The 21,781-nt window shown below is 38.9% G+C and overlaps 1 long non-coding RNA gene across 1 annotated transcript; it reads left to right on the top strand.

The window, feature by feature from the left end:
- The first annotated feature begins 771 nt into the window (after positions 1-771).
- LOC124261056 lies at positions 772-21,353 on the top strand. Its single transcript, XR_006894246.1, has 5 exons — positions 772-974; positions 8,171-8,181; positions 9,091-9,097; positions 17,799-17,805; positions 21,342-21,353. It is a non-coding gene; the product is annotated as an uncharacterized LOC124261056 (long non-coding RNA).
- The last annotated feature ends 428 nt before the right edge of the window (positions 21,354-21,781 follow it).

The raw sequence follows: 21,781 nt of genomic DNA, 5'->3' as shown, positions 1-21,781 counted from the left end.
TCTATTTCACAGTAAATCCGTCAATTGACTCCATCATGTGAACACAGAATTAAGCCAGCAATACCTCAGCTTCCCTAATATCAACTGTCAGTCCATAAAAGTTATAAGGCTACAATACAAAAATGGATTTTTCTCAGGCACATATCAGCAAGGTTGGGAAGTTTCTAAATGAAATATGCAAATTATGATTAAGCAAAAAAATATTTTGTCTACCGCGATGAATACCAGAAAACGCAACTGGGCACAGACTGAACTCGGCTCTGGGTTGCAATGTCCCTTGCCAAGTTTTGTCGAAATTCTCGTTCTGTCAAATACTTACGTTACTATAATTATGTGTTCGTAATATCTATTGTTTTCTCCTTTCATTTTTCCAGTATTTCCGAGACTTTTCTCGTATTTGTCTATGACTAAAAGAAAATGCCAATGGCTAAATTGATCGTCTTTATTTCCTCCAAAATTAAAGATACATATGCATGATTTAGGAGATATTACATTTTACAAAGTACAAGTGTTTGAAACTTATACAATACAAAAACTTTTAAATATATGTATATATGGGGGGATGTGAATCTGGTAACATGTGATGAAAAACCGTTTCATTTCATGAACAGCTTTACTCGTGATTTTCATACATTGACTCCATAGATCAGTATCAAGATCTCTAATGTTATCATTTGGCACTCCTCCAAGTAGAAAACTAATCAGTGCATCATCATCATCATTCCAAACACTTACAAAAGTTGTAACATCCAATAGATCAATGAGGTCGCTCTCTGTTACATTCCGTTTGTGGACAAAAGATAAATACATGTTTTACAATGTCATAAGCCTGTGCCACATAAGCATTCTTTAGATTGTAAAGCGAAAGTGCCGACACGGATAAGGTAGAATATGTCATAGAAATAATCTGAATCATTAAGAGCTATTAACCAAAGTTTGTTACTAGCAGCTGGATTGCGTAGGAGAGCGTATCGGTGGAGACTGACTTTGTAGTTACGTTCAGAGGTAAGGACATTTGCTTCAAATTTTCAGACTTTATCTCTTACAAGATTTGACCATTGATTTTTAGTAACAAATACAGATGAGTTATGATAAATGTCAACATATTCAGTAAGATCATATTTACAGGTAAGATTAGCATATGGTGTAAAGGAGAGGATTTACACTTCAGCATGTTTTGCATACTATCCTTACAATCATATTGAGCTATTCTATAGTGAATAATTCGTTTGAAAATGAAACTAATATCAGTGTTAAGCAGTCTTCCCAGGAACAATAATGCTCTTTGATCAATATACGCACGGAGTGATACAAGTCCAAGACAGTCTCTGGCAATGACCGAGCACGTGCGTTTAGAGAACCCTTGTACTTTTTTACAGAAGTATTTTTGCACACATTCTAGCATATCGGCTTCATTTATTTCTAGTTCATGTAGGTACATTAGCTCAATAAAATTTAACTACGTAACCATTCACGTTCATTGAAACACATTGGAATATTAGCCGGAACTTAATTTTCTTGACATTTTAGACACCTACACCGACTAAAAGCATTACACACATCATAAGTGCAACAATAAGAACAAAACCAAGCTTATGATTAATGAAGATGCGGATGATGTTCTTATGCTGCCTATCCCTGAACTTATCCACTGGACAAAACCTCAAAAATTATTTACAGAATACAAATCGAATATCACTGGCTTCTTTTTTTGTCATGTCATGTGTGGAATTTCTTAGTATTAAATAAAATTATTGTCCTCCTGAGAGGGTACGTAAGTCCCAGAACTTTCAAAGTAAAATGTAAATTTACCATATTTTGAACATAGTATCTTTGTTCTTTTAGCTGCCGGCGAAATTTTGATACAATCGCCAGCGGCTGAAGGGATGGTGTAAATCCAACTAGGGTCCATGCAGGTAGTAAAGGCACTGTAAGTCCCCATGGTCCCTAGTATGGTGATCTACCTTCAGTTGTTGGCGATCTATAGCCCAATTTTACATTGTATTGTCCAGAAATAAGTTTCTACTTTTAAAGATATATGCTAGCTAGTTTTAACTCAATCTGTGATAATCTAGTGGTTTTACTGTCCTTCGTTGACAGGGTTTTACATATTATATGTATGTATTATAAATTTAGAACTAGTTTTAGTCAATATTGCCGATGTGACTTAAATCTTAACTCACTCACTCACTATTAGTTACTTGTGCAGATCACTTATCAACTCAAAACTGGCTTATGTCTACACTGGGCAAGGACAATCTCTAATGTTGGAGCTTTTAACGCCTCACCAATTCTCAGAGAGAATGTCAAATTGCCCACTTCTTATGTCGTTTTGATGTGTACTTGTTTAGCAGACGAATAAACACGAATAAAAGTCAAATACGCATCCAGTACTAACAAGTAAACTTGGTATAATTCGTAGAAATCAACTGGTAATCGCTATTTTGTTTGTAACAACCAACATATGTGTCACAATGTTTTCATTCTTGGTGTCGCCAAAGCTGTAGTGTTTAAACAAATGGATACACTTAGTATGTTTACCATCATATGCGTTTAACATCACTCCCCATAGGTTGTACGTACATGAATGTAAAACCTATGTAAAAATTCAGGGATTATCATATTAAACAAAACAAATGTGACACTACGAAATATGTCGCCACAATAGCGGTAATCTACGTTACAGAACGTAAAATGCAGTGTAAAATGCATATATCTTGACAAACATTGTTTTGAAAGCTCGCAAGTGTTTACTGGATATAGCATATGTACAAACAGTGTCATCTTGGATCACATCATACAATATATAACCGTACACAAAGACGAACCAGGTCTATAAAAAGAGTTGTGTTAAGCATGAAAGCTACGTTACCAATACTGTACGGAAACATGAATAACAGCTACCCATGAGAGTGATTAGAATGAATGCTTTGTGTTTTCATAGTGTAATAAAACCGAAAAGGGAGTGCAATATGCTTCCAGTCAAGATCATGGTAGTCTGCAAACGGCGAAAGTAATCTCCGTTATGAAATCTACGTTACCACCTGATATGGAATCTTACAAAATATTACTGGAAATAGAACATTTCGCTTCGTAGCATAGTCAGAGAACCCAGGCAAATAATCTGATAACCTACAACAGTTACAACCGGTTGCTGTCACATGATCGCAGCACTTCAGTGACATTTCACGAAATTCAAATTTGGAAGGGAAACTTCATCTTTATTCCGGTAATTCTCCATGAAACAGGTGAGAATGTTTGTTAATTTACTTCATTGGAGACATGTAGTTTCATAATATTTCAAAACAATTGTTCTACTGTTGAGAATTTCTTCGGTAGAAGCATTTGGAAATGATCACTATATTTGGGTGTCGGTAGCCATCATTTCAAAATATTGATAGAAGTTGTATTTCGTGAAGCATGTATCAATTGTTTTAATATCACATAGATTTTTTAGATATATTGATCTTAACCCTACACATATGATATTTCGATCTCTTAAGAAAACTGCAACATATCTTTCCCCTCAGTCTTGTACTCGTTCCTCAAAGTATGGTAACGTAGATTGCAATGAATCAAGTAATACCTTCATAGCTATCACATGTTCCGTTAACTGTTATGAATATTTTATTCATTGCTCATCAAGTAGCAATAATGACTTTCATATATGGTAAGTTGTTGTCAATGAATCTATATGAGAACGATTATTACGTCCAAGGAAGAAGTTCGTGAGGTAACGTAGATTACAAAAATATCATTGTTGAATTCTGACAGAATGGGCAAGACTCATGCAGAGATCCAGCGGGATTACGGACAAGGGAATAATAAAAAAGAAGGAATGAATGTTAATCATCTGAACAAGTGTTTTTGTGCAAATTTGTAATTTACGTTCCAAAGGCATTCATTGACAACCTGATCAATAATATTACCTTTTGTAAATGTTGTTGTATTGTCAGTGAAGTTCATGATATTACCTCTCAGATGTCGATTCTTTTTGTCGTGTTCTTTTTCATAAAGAACTGCATTTAACAGTACAACATAAAATTATATTTGAAGAGCGTTGACTTGATATTGTTTATTGTTATAATGCTCACAAACAAATCTGAGGGGAAAGGGTGTTACATGTAATGTTGTTTTCTTAACGAACCACAACTTTGGGATTAACGACTGAACTTTCTGAATGAAAACTCCCTCCAATGTGTTATGCAGCCATCATAAAGAACAGTCACGTAGATTACAACGACCGTGTAGGGTGGTATTGTATGAGATGTGATGGAATTGTTACAAGCTCCCCTTGAGTGCTACAATTTCTGATTTTCGTTCGTGACACTTTCTTCAATAAAACAGCAACAAGTGACAGAAATATTGTCTTTATTTTTTTACGATTTGTGTCTTTCAAATTGGGCATTCTCTGTGAGAATTGGTGTATGGCATTATACAATGGTTGTGCAAGGGGACAATGCTACTGCATGGCAGGTTCTACAGACGTCTCTATCGTTTGTCACTGATACATTATGAAGAACTTTTTCATGTAGAATTGGGACATGTTTTCTAGACTTTTATTGTTTGAAAACCAGAAAAAAACTGTTAGATTTGATAGAATATCTAATGTTGGAGCTTTTAGCGCCTACTCGACAAGCTGCATTGGACACATACTGTGGGTATTATTGTGTTTTCAAGCTTCTCTCTGAGAACCTGTTTCATGTTCACCTGTTTCCATTGGCATCGTGGGGATTGAGTTCCATCCAAGTGACGGAGCTTGCAATTTGGTTCCTGACTTTGAGAGTGTGGGTTCAAACAAGAGAGTACTACAATGAGAACTTAACCAAGAAAGTGCAATCCTAAACATAACATACATTTCTCTGAAAATGTCAGATACAAATCCACCAAATTAGGATGTAACAGCTTCTGGACAAATATCATACTCGTAGATCCATTTGTATTGTCCAGTAACACTTACAAAACACTGTCAGTGAACCAAACTTATTTCTTCCAAGATCACAAAATGTCAATATTGCTGCTTACAATTGATCAACCACCTCTGGTGCATAAAAAAAATATATTATACGTTTCATACTCTCTGCCTTGCATTGAGACACTTGAGAGTGTGAACTCAATTCGCCCCTAAATTATATATGTTAAATACTGTTATCAAAAAAGAGGATTGTAAATAACCAAGTCGGGTTCAGACATCTAGGTGTTTTGGATACGATGATTTGCGTCAACCATGTGATAGTGCGTTTAGCTCAAAAGCGGACCGATGAATTGCAATCTAACTCGAAAACTAATAAACATATGATAATCAATGAAACGCTTATCATAATCAAAACATCAGACCAACTCTGTGATTTGTTTGCAGAATTTATGTCCTAAAATTAAAAAGGATGCTTAACAAACTATTCGTTCACTATGTGTTACGAGGGAGGAGTGCAGAGAAAGGGACAGCCAGGTGTTAGCAAAGCACGTGCACAAGTGCCGACAAAGTTATTGATTCATTCAACTTATGCTGTGCCACCTCCATCCTTTCTCGGACACTCTGGCTGTTAATCTGTCAAGGCTACAATAAACATTAATGTTCCTCGGACATAATTCACCATAGTGAGGTTTTAGAGGTATAATCATGAACACCTATAGGCAATCTCGCGTAGGTAATTAACGCAAAACGTGCACACCATTTTAACTCTACAAGTGAGTGAGTGAGTTTAGTTTTACGCCGCACTCAGCAATATTCCAGCTATATGGCGGCGGTCTGTAAATAATCGAGTCTGGACCAGATAATCCAGTGATCGACAGCATGAGCATCGATCTGCGCAATTGGGAACCGATGACATGTGTCAACCAAGTCAGCGAGCCTGACCACCCGATCCCGTTAGTCGCCTCTTACGACAAGCATGGGTTACTGAAGGCCAATATTCTAACCCGGACCTTCACGGGTTAAACACTATAAACAATACGCAATAATAAAGTTCTTAAATACATAAATTCTTCAAAAATAATAACTTGACCGACTGCTTACCAGTCTCGTTCAGTGCAATAGTTCAACATAAACGTCGGTTCGGTTGTTTTAAGCCACTCAGAACATTGACTTCTTTGATTGGCATTCTAGAAGTTGGGTGGATGAAGGATGAGGACTATTTTTATAGTTGTCGTCACTTGCTTGACAACGACATTAGAATCTATGTCGAAACGTCGCCTATACAGAATAAAGACGTTGTATATCCATAAAAATAGTCCTCATCCTTCACTCAGAAAATTGTAGTCTGTATTTGTGGGTGGCTAATTGTTTTCTGCCTATTGAAGAGGAAACATACGCATATATACCTGCAGTTGATCACTTCTTACAAATTATTGTAAATTTCCCAGAGAGTTCACGAGGTTCTGCCAATTTGGCCTGACTTATTATCCCCTAAACAACTGAAATGATACAGTATAGAGTGAGTGAGTGAGTTAAAATTTAAAGTCACATCGGCAATATTTCAGCCATATCGTGACTAAAACTAGCTTTAAATTCATAATACATACATATACTATATAAAACCCTGTCAACGAAGGACAGTAAAATTACTAGATTATCACAAAATGAGTTAAAACTAGCTAGCACATATCGTTACAAATAGAAAACTATTTTTGGACAATACAATGTAAGTGAGTGAGTGAATTAATATTTAACGTCACATCGGCAATATTTCAGCCATATCGTGACGAGAACATTTTATATTGAAACGAAATCTATGTATATTATAAAAAACCTGTCGACGAAGGACAGTAAAACAACTAGAATATCAAAATTACAACTAAAACTGGTATGGAGAGTTAAAACTGATAGCACTATTTGGACAATACAATATAAAAACAAGCTATAGATCGCCAACACCAGAAGGTAGATCACCAAACTAGGGACCATGGGGACTTACAGTACCTTGGCTACCTGCATGGACCCTAGTTGGATTTACACCATCCCTTCAGCTGCTGGCGATTGTAAGAAATGTTCACCACAATTAAAATGACAAGAATGCTACGTTTAAAATTCCTGGCAAGTTTAAATGGACTTTGAACATTTTGGGACTTACGTACCCTCTCAGGAGGACAATAATTTTACACTACTTCAACCCCCTTTGAGCGTACAGCCACTAACAATCTCAGTTACTAATCTAAACTACCAATAATAAAATATGTATCTATTTACAAATCAGTTAACAAGTTTAATTCTTTTAAAAATGCAATAATTAAATGAGAACTTATATTACTAAAAAGATCCTTCATAGTTTTTACTTTGAAATAGATATCCCTTGTGATGGAATATTCAACACAGTCAAGCAGGACATGCTTGACCGTGATTCTTCCATCACAAGGGATACAAAACGGAGAATCCTCACCTTTTAATAGGTACTCATGAGTATATATTGTGTGGCCAATACGACATCGTCGTATGATGACCTCTCCAATTCTCGACTGACAACCCAAGTAGGTGTAACCGATAGTTGGTTTTGTTGCATGTAATTTATTGATACCTACTTGGCTGTCCCACTTCTTTTGCATCAGGTCACGGATATAAGATCTTATAGCAGCTTTGTAATCAGAGTATGGGATCAGAAGTGGTGTCACAGATTTGTTGAGTGCTGCCTTAGCAGCAAGATCAGCCATTGTGTTACCAGAAATGCCAACGTGGCTGGGTAACCAACAAAAGACGATGTCGCATTGGCCAGTAGCAAGCTCATTATACAATTCAATAATTTCTAATAAAAGTGGATGTTTACAAGAAAGATTTTTAATAGCCTGAAGACAAGAAAGAGAATCGGAAAAGATGATGTATTGTTCATATTTACGGTGTTTATTAATATATTTAAGAGCTGTTAATATGGCGTTAGCTTCTGCTGTGAAAATAGAGCTGTTATTTGGAAGTCGAGAAGATATTGTTTGGGATCCAATGACAGTGGCACAAGCCACCGCGCCACCATCCTTGGACCCATCTGTAAATAAGGATTTGTTTGTATTATATTTATTTTTTAATTGATTATATTCTTGTTTATATTGTAATTCATTAGTTACAGATTTCTTAAACTTTGTCAGAGTTAGGTCAACTTCAGGCCTCACCAGTTGCCAAGGCGGAGAAGAAAGAAGACGGGAAGGAGCTGTATTTTCCAGCTCAATGCCGGCAGCAGAAATAAAGGGCTTTATTCTGTGCCAAAGAGGCGGACCAAGAGAAGGTTTTTTGTTGTATAAATCCCCATAGAGGGGATTAAAGACACAGTTAAATGCAGGGTTAAACTCGCTAGAATATAGTTTAGTAATGTATTGTAAAGATAATTTTATACGGCGTTGTGTAAGAGAAGGCTCATCTGCTTCAACATAGAGACTATCAATAGGAGAGGTTCTAAAGGACCCAAGACAAAGTCTTAGGCCTTGATGGTGGACAGAATCAAGTAGTTTTAGGTTGCTTTTGCAGGCTCCACCATATACGATGGAGCCATAATCAAGTTTCGAGCGGACCAATGATCGATATAGGTGGAGGAAGGTAGCTTGATCCCCTCCCCACTTTGAGTTGGAAACGACTTTCAACAAATCGAGTGCCTTCAGGCATTTGGCTTTAAGGGATTTAATATGCGGCAAAAAAGTTAAATGAGAGTCGAAAATTAGACCCAAGAACTTGGCCTCCTTGACAACTTTGATCGGAGTGCCATTTAAAGATAGTTCGGTGTCTTTATGCGGCTTATATTTTCTACAAAAGTGTAGGCAATTAGTTTTGGACTTGGAAAATTCAAAGCCGTGGGATCAGTATGATCACGTCCAGGTTTAGGGATGGGCACAATTATGGCATCGTGCCACGAGGAAGGAAAATTTCCAGATGTCCAAATGTCATCCAAAATATGTAAAAGTGTCTCTAAACATGAATCCGGTAAGTGCTTTAGTAGTTGATAATGTATACCATCATCTCCTGAAGCAGTATCGTGAGCCTGGTCAAGAGCAGTGTGAAGTTCATGTATCGAAAAGGTTTCGTTATAATCTTCCCCATTATCTGAAGTAAAATTGATAGATTTCTTTTCTTGCTGTTTTTGATATTTTTGGAATGCAGGTACATAATTAGATGAGGAAGAATGTTTGGACAAAGTCCCACCAAGTTTGCTAGCAATGTCTGATTTATTAGTCAATAATTGATTCCCATCTTTCAGGTGGTGAATGCTAGATTTAGAACCCTTACCTTTGATTTTCTGGATCATGTTCAATACCTTTGACATTGGCGTACGTGAATTTATTTTTGAAACATAATTTTGCCAAGACTGGCGTTTGTTTTGTTTAATAGTACGCCTTGCTTTAGCATTTAAAATTTTGAACTTATTTAAATTGTGGACCATAGGATGGCAACGGAAATACTGTTCAGCTTTCTTCCGGGCCTTCCTAGCTTGTTTGCAGTCAGCGGTAAACAATGGTTTACGTATGTGTTGATTGGAAGAGGACTTCGGAACACATTCATCAGCTATTTTAAGAAGTTCGTTAGAGAAGAGTGTTACAGGGTCGGGAACATCAAGAAAAGCACCAGGTGTAAGTTTAGCAGAACAACGAATTTCATACAAATCCCAGTTAGCTTTAGCAAAGTTCCATCGTGATGATGGAGGAATATCAGAAGGTGTCACAGATTTCAATATGGTGGGAAAATGGTCACTTCCACAGAGGTCATCGTGAACTGACCATTTAAATTCAATCAGTAAATTAGAGTCAACAATGGATAAATCCAGACAAGAGTAAGTTCCAGTTCCTGGATGTAGATATGTATGAGAACCATCAATAAATATGCATAAATCGTTGTATAAGAAAAAATCCTCCAGTACTTTACCTTTTGCATTGCTGTGGGTTATGACCATTTAAATCTCCCATGATGACACAGGGTTTCGGGAGTTGGTCATAAAGTGCCTGAATATCAGACTGTTGAAGACGACGGTGGAATGTATAAAGAACATAACGTGAACACAAGATTTAATGTCATACGAACTGCAACAGCCTGGAGAGGGGTGTTGAGAGGGACAGGACTATGAATGACACCCTGTCCTCACCAAAACAGACGATCCTACAGTTGCTTTATCACCTGGGGGCGAAAAGTGGTGATATGAGTCATACTGTCTTAAATCAATTTTATTTGTGGTTTTGAGGAATGTTTCTTATAAACAAATAGCAGATGGTTTTAAATCTTGAATTAATAGCTGTAGATCAGTAAAATTATTCCGAAGACCTCTACAATTCCATTGTATTAAATTTGGCATGCAGCTCATGGAGCTTCAATCGGAGATCGTGAGCGAGAAGGTGGTCCTTTACGCTGTAATGTTAGCGATGGAGTGATCTCCATATCCAGAGGTTCAAAGACGTTATGAACCTCCAGAGGAACAGTCAATGGTAAAGGCACCTCAGCATGTGTGAGGCCCTTTGATTCTTTTTTCTTGATTTTTGGTTTTTCCTTTTTTGAAAGTGGCGGATTTCTTTTCACATCAGTAACAGGTTCAGGTTCAATTGCAGGCTCAGGCATAGTCCTTGCTGGTATTGTTTCAGAAGACAGGATAGTTTTAGAAGCTGATGTGGACGAAGAAGAAGAATACATAGCTCCAGCCTCAATATCGTAAAGAATATCCTGTACATCAGTGATCCAGGTAACTGCTGTTTGGCATCCCTGATCAACCTTTGGAGGTGAAGAGGAAACAGCAGCAGAGTATGATAGTGCAGAAGTGGAAGTGGACTCCTTTAGTGTACTTGATTGCGAGGTTTTGGTTTTGTTTCACATAACACGGGCATGATTTTGAACATGACATGTGGTCTCCGCTGCAGTTTGAACATTTGATGATATCTGTACAGTCTGTGCTGTCATGTTTCTTACTGCAGCGGGAGCAAACTTGGGAGTTACGGCAAGAGTTTGCTCCATGACCAAACTGTTGACAGTTGAAACACCGGAGTGGATTTGGTATATACACATCCACGCCGATGTTGATATACCCGGCTTTGATAGAAGAAGGGATTTTTGAAAGTGCAAATGTGAAAAGGTAGGTGTTTGTGCGTATAATTCTGTCACCATCTTTCCTAGTGAACCTTTTCACTGATGTTACACCTTGATTCTTCAACTCTGCTGCAATTTCCTCCTCACACATGTCTGAGAGACACTTCGCACGGTCACGAACAATGCCTCTACATGAATTTAAGGTTTTGTGCACTGAGACAACAATCTCAGTATTTGCAAAATGATGTGCCTTGAGCAGATTTAGAGACTGTTGTCTCCGTGCACATTCAACTAGCAAGGAACCGGAGCGGAGACGGGTGACATTCTTCACGTTGCCACAAATGCCTTCAATTGATTTTGATACAACAAAAGGGTTGATTTTGAGGGATTCACCATCAACACCTTCTACAACCAGAAAACGGGGCCAGTAATCAGGTATGGTGATCTACCTTCAGTTGTTGGCGATCTATAGCCCATTTTTACATTGTATTGTCCAGAAATAATCTTTAGACTTTTAAAGAAGTATGCTAGCTAGTTTTAACTCAATCTGTGATAATCTAGTGGTTTTACTGTCCTTCGTTGACAGGGTTTTATATATTATATGTATGTATTACAAATTTAGAACTAGTTTTAGTCATGATATGGCTGCAATATTGCCGATGTGACTTTAAATCTTAACTCACTCACTCACTCGTTCCATCCCGTATGATCAGATTCACAGTAACAATCAGAACCACTATCAGTGATCCAAAGCTATTTCTTTCCAAATTCCATACAACACGTATATATTTCGCATTATCCCGAAATGGTTCCACCACGTGGTACAAGGTGTTTTTCGTCATGCCCTTCAAATTTGGTTTGATCAGATCATCGTCCATACACTCCTTTCATACATACATAACGCCTTTTTGAGTGAATGGGATTTGGGGGTTGAGTCCCATCCGAGAGTGTGTGCTCGCGAGTTGGTTTCTCACTGTAAGAGTGTCGGTTTGAGTCAGTTACTGGTCATATATCATTTTTGTAAATCCATACTAAACAGTCCAGTAACAGTGATGCAGTGTCATGATAATCTTGTTTGGATCAGACAAGCGAGTGACTTATATCATCCACGTCATTGTTACACGTCATGTCACACCAGTTAGCAAGCCGATGACGTAAGACGCCTTTTTACAACATGCCGGGCTGCTCAGGACCAGTTCCAGCCCAAATGGGGGCCTGTTATGAATGAGTGACTTATATCACATTACTTTCTTAGTCTCGGATTCAGATATTTCAAACGTTGATTAATTAACTAACTATAGTTTCAGGTAGTGGCAGATTAATTAGAAGTCCCCAAGTGATAAATATCTTATGCTATGGACAACATGCTGGAATAAAGTGCGGGCATGGTGCTGCAAAACGTTGACACATGTTCGTGTGAGTCTGGGTTTCGAACCCATGATGACTGACTGACTGACTGACTGTGTTTGGTTTTACGCCGCTTTTAGCAATATTCCAGCAACATCACGGTGGGGGACACCAGAAATAAGCTTCACACATTGTACCCATGTGGGGTTTCGAACCCGGGTCTTCGGCGTGACGAGCCAACGCTTTAACCACTAGGCTACCCCACCGTCCCGAACCCATGATGACATACATCTTGCAGAAACGTATGACGACATATATCTGGCATGTCAGTTACATCCATATCTGAGCTGTTTAGTATCTGTTTGTGTTGCACACAGCAATAATCCAACTATGTGACGATTATCTGCAAATATTTCTCATACCTAAATTGTTTCTCATATACATTGCTCATTGATAAACTGTTTTGAAAGTTTTTTTGTTGTTTTTGTTTTTGTTTTGTTCATGTTGTTTATTTATTTATATTTTTTTAATGCCGATCAAAACCCTATTTCAGCAATACAATATATCTATAAATTAACGCATCTGGACAGGTCAATCCAATGACTGACATCAAGAGGAACGACCTTATTTGAATACATTGAGTCAATCAAGTCAGCAAGTCTGACCAAGTCAGCAAGTCTGAATAAGGATATTCTTTAACCAGACAATCCACAACATGACAGAATTATCACTGATTCACGGAACTTGGATACCACCATACAAATCAAGCAAGTCAGAGAGCCTGACCACAAGATCCATTTAGCCTTTTACGACAACCATAGGTTGATTGTGATTAATTCCTACAAGGAATCCAACGGAGTGTTAAACTCGTGATCCCTTAATGAGAGACACTAAATATATGTCGCCTATCTAATCCGTACATTGTTCATTTCGCTCCACAACCGCCCGGAGGAAGAGGGGCGTGATTCATACGGTGTTGATTATTCATGGATGCCGACATTGGGACCACAACACTGATTGTTGTTCCCCTTATACATACAAGTGTGAGAAATTGAAGTTACTGTTTATCTGCTTGTTGTTTTCGCCTCATTTGTCGAGATTTTAAAACTGCACTTTGTGAAATGCTGTGTAAGTCGATGCCGGTCTGGTCAATATTCCACCTTCTTGGCTGCCGTTCAATAAGCAAGTCTGGACCAATGAATATGAAGCCCTAGAGTGGTACGGGGCTATATAATCAACAAAACTACTAAGATCCATTCATTCGTTTCTAGCAAGCGTTGGTGACTGGTGACCTAATCCCCAAGGCTTCTGCAGATAATGCTACCCTTTACATCAGCTTCTGGAGAGGAAGGAAGCTCTTTAGACCCTGTTGACGCTTCAGCGTACTGATCATATGTGTGGTTACACCATATCGATGGCAGTTACGATCAGGAGGAATTGGAGGACTATCCAATCCGGAAATGACAACAAGTACCGCATGTAATCATGATTGAACATATGTGGTTGGTGCCTCAGTTCTATAGTTCCTGTTCCCGTATGCTTGTTGTAAGAGGGGGCGGTGGGGTAGTCTAGTGGTTAAAGCGTTGGCTCGTCACGCCGAAGACCCGGGTTCGAATCCCCACATGGGTACAATGAGTGAAGCCCATTTCTGGTGTCCCCCCGCCGTGATATTGCTGGAATATTGCTAAAAGCGGCGTAAAACCAAACTCAGTCAGTTGTAAGACGCGACTAACGGGACCGAGTGTTTAGGCTTGCGATGTTCATCTTGTTGATCACTGGATTGTGTGGCCCAGACTCGATTGTTTACATACCTTCGCTACATAGCTCGAGTATTGCTGAGTGTGGAGTTAAACACTGAACAAACAAACATTCTGCCCACGCCTGCTGTTATATTTTACACATAGCGGAATCTGTTTCAGCTGGTTCCCATTGTTCTCTGTCGTTGACGTTACATATTTTTGTGAACGCAATCAGGGACGAAGCGGAATCAATTTTCTAACACACCCGTGGGTGAGAAACCCATGTGAGAAAACTGGTTTCACACATATGTGTGAGATCGATCTCTAATCCCGTGATTGGCTACTCCATGGTGATGACCTAGGGTCAGGTTATGACGGACTACTTTCCTGATTAAACTTCATTGATAAGTTGCTAGGGCTTCAATCGAACAGAAACCCGTTACTCGTGCAAAAAATACCCCTTTACACCTACCTGTTATTTTCGCGATTGTAACATAAACAGGTATGTATACAATGAAACACAATTAGAATAAATATAACACGAATCTATTTATTTTCTAATTCCTTTTATTAACACTTTAGATTTCCAGTCATGAATTCAAAACGGCTCGAACAATCAGTGATACCTGTGTAAACAATTATGTGAAAATCGCCGTTAGAAATTAAGACCGGGATTCCCTTCGAATATTCTAAATGTACAACATTGGTACTTTTACTGGAGAGATGCGACAAGTGTCATGTATCGTCTTGCAAAAATACCTGACACGATAACGTCAGTGCCTGTCCATTGTGAGATCGATTTGCCTCGTTGTTTCTTTGATGCATTGATGAAGATGACATTTTTCACTGGTAAACATGATGAAGACCCACCTCCAACTTCGAGCTACTATGAGATTCCAATGTTATTAAATTCACTCATGACAATCAAAACAAAAACACACTCGCTGGAACAATGTATCAACATGGAACGTTTTGCTAGGCTTCATGAGTGCAAATGGCGGCACACGTCCTTTCTATTCAATCGAACATGTACAGGAACGGTTGATCTACACATAAGTCATTGCTCAAGATATTCCTCCGACGCATGATAATGCAAAGTTTATGTCTTGATAACATACAGGATGTTATCAACTCACATTTCATACTGACAACTCCGTTACATTCCAAGTGGCAGTTTCTGGCTCGGGAAAACAAGAAGGATGTGGCGAAGAAGAGTAGTCCCCCATTGACAGTGAACGTAACCTCAGCAATGTCACATTCAAGCACATTGGGTGCACCTAATTACACACACTCAATAGTTTTGGCTCCGGTCGATGGGAGAACATTGAACAGAAACTGTTCAAGTACAGATCCCCAATGTGCAGAGATATCCGAAACAATCTTCCGATGACGACAACCACCAAGCGATAACGATGACGTCACACGCTCAAATATTTTTTGCTTGCAAGAATTAAAATCATCCACATTTGCACTGTAACATCATCATTTTAGAGTGTTTAATTAATTTTCTGTGATGTTATCTAGTTTTTATTATCACGCCTTTATGATGCGAAGAGGGGGCAGAAACTTTTTTGTGGAGGGTCACCATTGGGATGAGTAGTGATTAGGAAGCCAAGTGACGTCACTCATTCATAATCGTTGTGTTGTGTATTATTGCGAAGCTACGATGAGAAAATATGAAATATGAATCTATTCGACCATAAAATGGTGAGATTTTATGGTGTGTAAGAAACAAATTACTGTACTCGTGTCTGTCAGATACCATTTATCTTACAACTCGTTGTTTCGAAAGGTATTTAAATCGCTTTCGCTCGTTAAATACGTTTTGAAACAACTCGTTGTAAGATAAATGGTATCTGACAGACACTCGTTTAGTAATCTCTATATATCAATAACCTAGGCACCTGTGAGTCAGAAATAGGCTTTCAAACTTCCTTCAAGGTTCGGCTGACAAGAGCGTTTATGGGCTGGGGTCTGATGGTGTTGTAGGAGTGGTGGTATCGTATTAGAGTGAAATATCCAATTTAAGTGTGCTACCCTCAGGGTCGAATTAGCTCAGAATGAAGACGATTGAGGTAACTCATCTTAAATAAGTTTTAGCCCAACGGACAACTCTGTACAGGTCAAATTAGGTAAGCACTCACACACACGTGACTGTACAAACAGGTACTATCAACCTGTACGCAAACGTATCCATTACAAATCAACAATCTTTATGGTTGTTTAGCCATTTACGTCCAAAGGTATCTGTTGCAACGGGTAATCGATACAGATTTGTCTGACATATATTTTTAGTGAAAAATTCCTCATCAAGAAATGAAGCAGAATCGATTGACGTAATAACCCACGCATCCGCGATTCAGATTACACCATCAAAGTTCGCTTAGTGTTCACATGACGTGTGCTTTCACTGAGGGGCTGTCAAATCTTTAGGCATTGCAACGTCCTATCAGAATAAAACATCGGATTTTAATGACATTACCCTCAGGGTTGAATCTGCTCTGAATCTATTTGAATACAAGCGAGGTCATTCCTCTTAAATCAGCCTCAGTCATGTACAGATCGAGTCGTAATTCCATCTCTAAAAATGGTTGTACTGCAATGTACAGGCACTATCTGAATACAAGACAGCTCGACATTGCATAACAAATACAAGTGACAAAACATGTCCATTAAATTCCGAATAACACTCTTCAAAAAAAAATTAAAAAGAAACGCGTAAGCCATTTTTATAAGAATTTATTACGTTAGTCTAAGAGCAATTATTTCAAGTAAGTTCAATGGTAAAAATATGACAATTCACACGTCTATTCACAAAGAGTTCGCCAATACAACATCAGCCTTTATTGTTGTGTTCATGTTTATTCGAGACCACAAGATAGCGTCAAAATCAGAACTTTGTATCGCCACCATTGGCAGCAATTACTGCTCGGAACCTTCTCGGCACAGACTGGATAAGTCGACGAAGTCGCTCTTGTGGAATTCCCCACTCTTCCTGAAATGCATGGCCAGTTGTGGAAGTGTCTGAGACGTGTTTTGACGTTGAGGTACACGCCGATCAAGTTCACCCAATAGGTGTTCTATCAGGTTTAGTTCTAGTGATCGGGGAGGCCATGGCAAGACATTGATTTTAGAATTGGCAAGGTAGCTGGCAAGGTAGCGGACTGAGACACGTGCTGTATGTGAAGTGGCGTTGTCATGCTGGAACAACTCTCTCTGTCGGTCCATAATCGGAAGCATGTGACGTGCAAGGACTTCGTTGATGTACACTCTCGCCGCCGAATCTGTCGACCTGTCGAATCTAGGTTCTGTTAGGATCTATGTCACAGTAAAACCGTCAATTGACTCCATCACGTGAGCACAGAGTGAAGCCAGCAATATCCCAGCTTCCCAGATATCAACAGTCAATCCCTAAGATTTACAAGGCAACAATCAAAAAATGGATGTTTCTCAGTCACATCTCACAAGGGCGAGGAACTGGTCAGATGTAGTATTTGTTTTTTAAATGAGGTGAGGTGAGGTGAGGTGAGGTGAGGTGAGGTGAGGTGAAATTGGGTTTAACGTCGTGCTTGAGAATATTTCGCTCATATGACGACGTTCATGCGTGTATATGTGTAGGTGCGGCTGCTTGTACTAGCCCAGACTTAAGCTGGTTTTATTGTGCTAGCCCATTGAGATACCATGCCGCAGTGAAGCATGAATACCCCAATCAGACACAGTATACTGACTCCGAGCCGACCTGTCCTTGTTGTACCCATTAATGCCGAGCGCCAGGCAGGGACCAACAAGTACCATATTTTAACGTCTTTTTGTATGACGCTGTCGGGGATCGAACCCGCGAACTTCCGCTCACCGGGCGGACGCTCTAACCACTACACCACGGGGCGGTCTTTTTTAAATGAAATACGTAAATTACGATTGAGCAACATTCATTATTTTTGGGTATCTCCATGAATACCGACACAACGGGGCAGAGACAGAACTTGGCTCGGGAAAACAATGTCCTTTGTGAAGCGGAAACATGGCGAAACCTAATGATTGGCATTGGTAGCATACACCAGGTTTGTTCACTCAAAATTCTCGATCTATCAATTATTGTCGTTAGTACAAATACATGTTCGATATAATTTCGATTGTTTTCTCGTTATTTCTAGTATTTTCGATATTTCTCTCGTACAATTTTTATAATTAAAAGCTCGAATTTACGAGAACATCGTTGCAAAAACACCCTTAAACATATATGAAAAACTTGCAATTTAGAAAAACGTAAATGTTTACGAAAAGGACAATTTCATTGTAAACATAATATATAATACCAATTTGACACACACTGTAATGCTCCTGAAACATTTGCCATTTCTAAATGTCTAAGCTACAGTGTCTTAAAAGATCAGATTGGCATTTTGAACAGCTGAAATGTCTGACATTTCCTGCTCAGACAAGCCTGTCCGCAAGACATATACCAGCTGAGAATTAAACTTCGATTTCCAGATCATATCCTGATCTCAGGTTATCCCCCAATATCCGTCTGTAACCTTGTAATCAACAGACTTTCGGTCAGGTGGGACTTCAACAGTATATCTGCTGTTAACAACAGGGAACATTCAGATGGAACATTTACGAATTTAGTGTAAATATGTTTTTCGGGGTTTTTTTGGTACTTTTTGAAGGCATATAATAAACAAACATCATTACCATACTGTGTAAATCTATTTTGTAGGGCTTGAACTCAAAACGTGCACAAAACGAAACACAAAACCAAGTGAATCCTTATACATACACAATTCAGAAATAACAATTTAATAACTGCTTATGGAAGCATTAGTACGCAGTGGACTCTACACAGGAAATGGAAATGAGTGACCCCTTCAATGCAACAATATGACATGCAAAGCGTACCCCTGGATCCATGTCTTAGTAGGTAGGTGAATTACTTCTACAAAATTGAACTATTTAACCATTAACTTGAAGCCGAAGTTATAGTCATGTTGCAACCTATGTTTTATTGCAACACATTCTCCAATTAAGACGATATGGCTGAAATATTGCCAAAGTGACTATAAATTTTAACTCACAAAAATTGGTTTTGCCCTGTTTCTTGTCGGACACCGAACTCTTCATTAGTCTAGTTATATTTTCATAATCGTTTTGTTTCTCACTTACGCTGCACATTAACAATTGTTTTTCATAAAGAATCTGTTCCTCATAACAAATTCTCCAATAAGGAATTGACATTTCATTTTTTTTGTCTGACACCGAAATCTGTATAATTCCAGCTCGATTTCCATAAAGATATTTTTTCTCATTTAAACTGCTCATTAACAACTGATTTGCCTGACTTTTTCATTTAACACTGCACTACACACTATTATAGATGCTTGTAAGTCATCGGGTCTGGACCAGAGAATCCAGTGATACACATAAGGAACATTGATCTGTGCAATTGTAACACCATGGCAATCCTGAGCACCCGATGCCGTTAGTATCCTGTTATGGTAAGAATTAGGTTGTCAGCATTCAGTAATATCAGTTCCAGAGCGGATATTCTCGAACAAGACAACCCACAAAATAACATCATTATCATTGATTTACGCAACTGAGATACCATGACACACATTAGAAAGTCAGAGAGCCTGACCACAGGATCCATTTAGTCGCCTTTGATGTCAAGTTTGATGGAGACTAATTCCAACCACGTGACCCCACGGAACGTTATAACTCATTATTCCTTGATGAGGGACAGTAAATATCGGTCGTTGATCTAATCCGTAAATTATACTACTCCGTCCAGTACGCCCTGCGAATGAGGGAATTGATTCAGGCGCTGGTATATCTTCCTGGCATTCTCTTCCCACAGAGGTTACTCCTGTCATACTCGTCCTACGTAACCTCTGTTCCAATACGGCCCTTTCATGGTGCGAGTGTTCTGGATTCGTGATTGGTTGCAATCAGATTTGTTTGTGCAATCAGCGATGTTGTTTCAAAAGTGAGTTCGCAAAGCCTCGGTTATTTCCGTGTGCTTCGGGAAAACTAGAACCTCTTCCCCATCACGATGCGCACGTTTCTTACAGAAAGAACCCAGTCTTGTAATGGAGGATGAAAGGCGTCTTCATCGCCCTCGCTGACAACGGACATGTTGGCCATTGAATGTCTTGTATGTCGTATCAACAAAAACATCTTGTTGATGATTCCTGCACTCTCTATTGCGCTAGTTTCTGCTTTACAGTAAAACATGAAATACCGAATCTATCCCTCGCACGTTGATCAACTAACTCCATTGCGGCCGCCATATTGGATATTAGTCGATGTAGCACGTGATCGGATTGGCTATAAAGAAGGGAGATAATTCGTGTTGCGATTTTCTGCCGCTAGGGGATTTTACGAGAACCGAGAAATATGTCCGTATTAGAACAGAGATTACGTAGGAAGATATGGCAGGAGTAACCTCTGTGGGAAGAGAATTTATTACCCACGTGGTCAACGTATGGGTAGTTGCATATTAATCTCGTACGTCACACGAGTGTCGTATCGCGTTGACCTGTGTCGTAACGACTTGACCTGAGATTCTAACGATTTGATTGGATAACCGATGACCTCTCAGTTAGGTCACATTCTGACGTAACTATTTTTTCATTCATAATAAACACGTGAATTCATTCATTCTACAACTTAAATGCATTGTGGGAATGTAAACATTGCGAACGTTGCCGTGTCGCTGTTTAATTGTGAGTCGAACTGAGACATTATATCAGTCGAAAAACATAAACGCAATGTTTCCACCAGTGATGTTAGCCGAATGAAGCAACTGCAAACCAAGAAACGGGGTGCTACGGAGTAGTTTACTGTAGGAGGCTGTACGAGGCGATGACAACTGACATGCATCGTGACGTCGGTTACCATGGCAGTGACGTCATTAGTGTGACGTCATGCAAATCTTGTATATACAGTACAAAACTCTTCCGCAACCTCTTTATGAAACCGGTTTCGGTTGGAAACCAAAAACATAACAAAAATACGCTATTTTGTCAATTTAAATGCATGTAAGACGTGGGTAATAAATAAAATACCACACTCGGTCTCATTACATACGAATTATACGAAACTCGTGACCTTCCTTTGTTATTTGACCTCGCTTTCGCTCGGTCAGATACCATAGGAAGGACACTCGTTTCGTATAATTCGTATGTAATGAGACCTCGTGTAGTATTCTCTATGATCTTCCTGGATGAAAACATGAAGGACACGATGTTAACTGTTGTTCACATTGCACGTCTAAGTGTGAGAAATTGAATAAACTGTTTGTTTGTTTGTTGTTTTATGTCTCACATGAGAACTTGTCCTCGCTTCCGATCATCAGTTGTAGATATCTTAGGAAATTCAGTGTCGATCGATGCTGTACATAGAGAATACTACACGAGGTCTCATTACATACGAATTATACGAAACGAGTGTCCTTCCTATGGTATCTGACCGAGCGAAAGCGAGGTCAGATAACATAGGAAGGTCACGAGTTTCGTATAATTCGTATGTAATGAGACCGAGTGTGGTATTTTATTTATTACCCACGTCTTACGTGCATTTAAATTGACAAAATAGCGTATTTTTGTTATGTTTTTGGTTTCCAACCGAAACCGGTTTCATAAAGAGGTTGCGGAAGAGTTTTGTACTGTAGTACAATATTTGCATGACGTCACACTAATGACGTCACTGCCATGGT

The sequence above is a fragment of the Haliotis rubra genome, unplaced genomic scaffold (genome assembly GCF_003918875.1).
Source record: "Haliotis rubra isolate DU_JTF1 unplaced genomic scaffold, ASM391887v1 Scf787, whole genome shotgun sequence".
NCBI lineage: Eukaryota > Metazoa > Mollusca > Gastropoda > Lepetellida > Haliotidae > Haliotis > Haliotis rubra.
Note: the sequence above shows the minus strand (reverse complement) of the source record. Positions and strands in the feature narration are given on the sequence as shown.